The following is a 6,000-nucleotide window of genomic DNA, read 5'->3' as shown; positions in this document are numbered from 1 at the left end:
CGTTATTTTTTCTGTTCCTGTGTCATGTCTGTGCGTTGTTTGTGTTTCGTATTATGGTGCGTTTATTTATTAAAACACTCACTCTCTGAACTTGCTTCCTGACTCTCGGCGCACGTCGTTACATTCAGCCTTCTGAGGTTGAAGATGCGTTCTTGCGCCTCTTCACCACACTGTCTGTGGTCAAGGGACCATTTCAGGTCGTCAGTGTGCCCGCTGAGGAACTTCAAACTTTGAACTCTCTCCACTGCGGCCTATCGATGTGGATGAGGGCGTGCTCTCTTCACAATCAGCTACTTCCTTTTGTTGAAGTTGAGGGAGAGGTTGTTTTCCTGGCAACACTACCGAGCCTCTCGAAGCACTTCATGAAGACAGAAGTCAGCGTTACAGCTCGATAGTCATTAAGTTCAGGTATAGTGCCTTGCAAAAGGAATCATCCCCCATGGCGTTTTTCCTATTTTGTTGCATTACAACCTGTAATTTAAATGGATTTTTATTTGGAATTCACGTAATGTACATACACAAAATAGTCCAAATTGGTGAAGTGAAATGAAAAAAATTACTTGTTTCAAAAAATTCCAAATGGGAAAGTGGTGCGTGCATATGTTTTCACCCCCTTTGCTTTAAAGCCTCTAAATAAGATCTGGTGCAACCAATTACCTTCAGAAGTCACATAATCGTCGGCACCAACGATGTGAGGATGAAAAAGTCAGAGGTCACCAAGCGCAACATAGCTTCAGCGTGTAAATCAGCTAGAAAGATGTGTCGGCATCGAGTAATTGTCTCTGGCCCCCTCCCAGTTAGGGGGAGTGATGAGCTCTACAGCAGAGTCTCACAACTCAATCGCTGGTTGAGAACTGTTATCTGCCCCTCCCAAAAGATAGAATTTGTAGATAATTGGCCCTCTTTCTGGGACTCACCCACAAACAGGACCAAGCCTGGCCTGCTGAGGAGTGACGGACTCCATCCTAGCTGGAAGGGTGCTCTCATCTTATCTACCAACATAGACAGGGCTCTAACTCCTCTAGCTCCACAATGAAACAGGGTGCAGGCCAGGCGGCAGGCTGTTAGCTTAGTGGAGTCTGCCACTAGCACAGTCAGTGTGGTCAGCTCAGCTATCCCCATTGAGACCGTGTCTGTGCCTCGAACTAGGTTGGGCAAAAATAAACATGGCGGTGTTTGCCTTAGCAATCTCACTAGGATAAAGACCTCCTCCATTCCTGACATTATTGAAAGAGATCGTGATACCTCACATCTCAAAATAGGGCTACTTAATGTTAGATCCCTCACTTCAAAGGCAGTTATAGTCAATGAACTAATCACTGATCATAATCTTGATGTGATTGGCCTGACTGAAACATGGCTTAAGCCTGATGAATTTACTGTGTTAAATGAGGCCTCACCTCCTGGTTACACTCGTGACCATATCCCCCGTGCATCGCGCAAAGGCGGAGGTGTTGCTAACATTTACGATAGCAAATTTCAATTTACAAAAAAAAAAATGACGTTTTCGTCTTTTGAGCTTCTAGTCATGAAATCTATGCAGCCTACTCAATCATTTGTTATAGCTACTGTTTACAGGCCTCCTAGGCCATATACAGCGTTCCTCACTGAGTTCCCTGAATTCCTATCGGACCTTGTAGTCATAGCAGATAATATTATAATTTTAGTTTTTTTTTATATTCACATGGAAAAGTCCACAGACCCATTCCAAAAGGCTTTCGGAGCCATCATCGACTCAGTGGGTTTTGTGCAACTTATCTCTGGACCTACTCACTGTCACAGTCATACTCTGGACCTAGTTTTGTCCCATGGAATAAATGTTGTGGATCTTACTGTTTTTCCTCATAATCCTGGACTATCGGACCACCATTTTATTACATTTGCAATCGCAACAAATAATCTGCTCAGACCAAGGAGCATCAAAAGTTGTGCTATAAATTCTCAGACAACACAAAGATTCCTTGATGCCCTTCCAGACTCCCTCTGCCTACCCAAGGACATCAGAGGACAAAAATCAGTTAACCACCTAACTGAGGAACTCAATTTAACCTTGCGCAATACCCTAGATGCAGTTGCACCCCTAAAAACTAAAAACATTTGTCATAAGAAACTAGCTCCCTGGTATACAGAAAATACCCGAGCTCTGAAGCAAGCTTCCAGAAAACTGGAACGGAAATGGCGCCACACCAAACTGGAAGTCTTCCGACTAGCTTGGAAAGACAGTACCGTGCAGTATCGAAGAGCCACCCTCACTGCTGCTTGATCATCCTATTTTTCCAACTTAATTGGAAAATAAGAACAATCCGAAATGTATTTTTGATACTGTTGCAAAGCTAACTAAAAAGCAGCATTCCCCAAGTGAGGATGGCTTTCACTTCAGCAGTAATAAATTCATGAACTTCTTAGAGGAAAAGATTAGAAAACAAATTACAGACTCCTCTTTAAATCTGCGTATTCCTCCAAAGCTCAGTTGTCCTGAGTCTGCACAACTCTGCCAGGGCCTAGGATCAAGAGAGACACTTCAAGAGAGACACTAGTACTATATCTCTTGACACAATGATGAAAATAATCATGGCCTCTAAATCTTCAAGCTGCATACTGGACCCTATTCCAACTAAACTACTGAAAGAGCTGCTTCCTGTGCTTGGCCATCATATGTTGAACATAATAAATGGCTCTCTATCCCCCGGATGTGTACCAAACTCACTAAGTGGCAGTAATAAAGCCTCTCTTGAAAAAGCCAAACCGTGACCCAGAAAATATAAAAAACTATTGGCCTAAATCGAATCTTCCATTCCTCTCAAAGAAATAAATAAAAGCTGTTGCCCAGCAACTCACTGCCTTCCTGAAGACAAACAATGTATACGAAATGCTTCAGTCTGGTTTTAGACCCCATCATAGCACTGATACTGCAGTCGTGAAGGTGGTAAATTACCTTTTAATGGCGTCAGACCGAGGCTCTGCATCTGTCCTCGTGCTCCTTGACCTTAGTGCTGCCTTTGATACCATCGATCACCACATTCTTTTGGAGAGATTGGAAACCCAAATTGGTCTATACGGACAAGTTCTGGCCTGGTATAGATCTTATCTGTCGGAAAGATATCAGTTTGTGTCACGACTTCCGCCGAAGTTGGCCCTTCTCCTTGTTCGGGTGGTGTTCGGCGGTCGACGTCACCGGCTTTCTAGTCACCATCGATCCATTTTTCAGTTTCGTTTTGTTTTGTCTGTATTATACACACCTGGTTTCAATTCCCCCATCATGTTCCCTATTTAACCCTCTGGCTTTCATTTCTGTTTTGTCCGTGATTGTTTGTGCGTTAGGTGTTGTAGTTGATACGTGTATGTATCTGATTATTTCCATTTGTGGAATTGTGCATTACTTTTGAGTAAAACACTGTGGTTTCGCTCAACACCTGTGTCCTGCGTTTGACTCTGAATATTCTCCGCACACAACCCTGACAGTTTATCTCTGTGAATGGTTTGTCCTCTGACAAATCAACTGTACATTTCGATGTTCCTCAAGGTTCCGTTTTAGGACCACTATTGTTTTCACTATATATTCTACCTCTTGGGGATGTCATTCGAAAACATAATGTTAACTTTCACTGCTATGCGGATGACACACAGCTGTACATTTCAATGAAACATGGTGAAGCCCCAAAATTGCCCTCGCTAGAAGCCTGTGTTTCAGACATAAGGAAGTGGATGGCTGCAAACTTTCTACTCTTAACCTGTCTAGGATCAGCGTGGCGCTAGCGGCACACCCCCCCCCCCCACTGAAAAACCAGTGCCGCGAAATTCAAAAAAAATATTTTTTTAAAATATTTAACTTTCACACATTAAAGTCCAATACAGCTAATGAAAGACACAGATCTTATGAATCCAGTCAACATTTCCGATTTTTAAAATGTTTTACAGGGAAGACACAATATGTAAAGATGTACATCTATTACCTAAAAACACATTAGCATAATCCACCATCTTTTATTTGTCCACCAACACCAGTAGCCATCACCAATTCGGCTAAACTAAGATATTTATAGCCCCTAACCAACAAAAAAACTCATTAGATGACAGTCTGATAACATATTTATGGTATGGGATAGGTTTTGTTAGAAAAAAGTGCATATTTCAGGTATATGGCATAGTTTACAATTGCACCCACCATCACAAATGGACTAGAATAATTACAATGAGCAACGTGTTTACCTAACTACTAATCATCAAACATTTCGTAAAAATACACAGCATACACGAATCGAAAGACACAGATCCTGTGAATACAGACAATATTTCAGATTTTCTAAGTGTCTTACAGCGAAAACACAATAAATCGTTATATTAGCTTAGCACATAGCAATTAGCAGCCCAGCATTGATTCTAGCCAAAGTGAGCGATAAAAGTCAACATCGCCAAAAGATATTAATTTTTTCACTAACCTTCTCAGAATTCTTCCGATGACACTCCTGTAACATCACATTACAACATGCATATACAGTTTGATCGAAAATGTTTATATTTAGCCACCAAAATCATGGTTAGACAATGTGAAATGTAACTCAGCTGGTCAGAATTTGTCCTTGCGCCACTTAGACAGTGATCTACTCTTATACATAAATACTCATAAACGTGACTAAAAAATATAGGGTGGACAGGGATTGATAGACAATTTAATTCTTAATACAATTGCGTTATTACATTTTTTAATTTATCCTTACTTTTCAATACAGTTTGCGCCAAGCGAAGCTACGTCAAAAAACATGGCGTCCTAAGCCACTAAAATGTTTCGACAGAAACACGATTTATCATAATAAAAATGTCCTACCTTGAGCTGTTCTTCCATCAGTATCTTGGGCAAAGGATCCTTTCTTGGGAGAAATCGTCTTTTGGTGGAAAGCTGTCCTCTTGCCATGTGGAAATGTCAACTGAGTTCGGGATGAACTGAAAAGCATGCCCAACTTTTCACATCGTTGCAAAAATAAATGTCCCAAAATCGCACTAAACGGATATAAATTGCTATAAAACGCTTTAAATTAACTACCTTATGATGTTTTTAACTCCTATAACGAGTGAAAAGATGACCGGAGAAATATAACAGGCTAAACTAACGCTTGGAACAGGAGAGGGTCGGTGTCTTCCACGCGCATTACGCAGCTCCCAAAGAATGACTAGCTTCAGAGTTTTTTCATTTGTAGGGCCTGTGAACGCGCAATCGAGCCCGTTGGAATCGTCATCACGTAAAGGCATCCAGGGGAAGACGTAAGAAGTGTCCGTATAGTCATAGCAACGACAGTGCCCTTTTAACTGACTTCAGAAAAGTGGCCAACATTTCTCAAATCTGACTCCATGTCAGGGAAATTGCTGTAGAATGGGCTCTGTTCCACTTAGAGACAAAATTTCAACTCCTATAGAAACTATAGACTGTTTTCTATCCAATAATAATAATAATATGCATATTGTACGATCAAGGATTTTGTGGGAAGCCGTTTAAAAAATTAGCCACATTAGCATAAATAGTCTAAACAGCGCCCCCATCCCCAACAGGTTAAACTCGGACAAAACAGAGATGCTTGTTCTAGGTCCCAAGAAACAAGGAGATCTTCTGTTGAATCTGACAATTAATCTTGATGGTTGTAAAGTCGTCTCAAATAAAACTGTGAAGGACCTCGGCGTTACTCTGGACCCTGATCTCTCTTTTGACGAACATATCAAGACTGTTTCAAGGACAGCTTTTTTCCATCTACGTAACATTGCAAAAATCAGAAACTTTCTGTCCAAAAATGATGCAGAAAAATGTATCCATGCTTTTGTTACTTCTAGGTTAGACTACTGCAATGCTCTACTTTCCGTCTGCCCGGATAAAGCACTAAATAAACTTCAATAAGTGCTAAATATGGCTGCTAGAATCCTGACTAGAACCAAAAAAATGTATCATATTACTCCAGTGCTAGCCTCCCTACACTGGCTTCCTGTTAAAGCAAGGGCTGATTTCAAGGTTTT

Source organism: Salvelinus fontinalis, chromosome 26 (genome assembly GCF_029448725.1).
Source record: "Salvelinus fontinalis isolate EN_2023a chromosome 26, ASM2944872v1, whole genome shotgun sequence".
Lineage (NCBI taxonomy): Eukaryota > Metazoa > Chordata > Actinopteri > Salmoniformes > Salmonidae > Salvelinus > Salvelinus fontinalis.
This window is presented reverse-complemented; position numbering follows the sequence as displayed.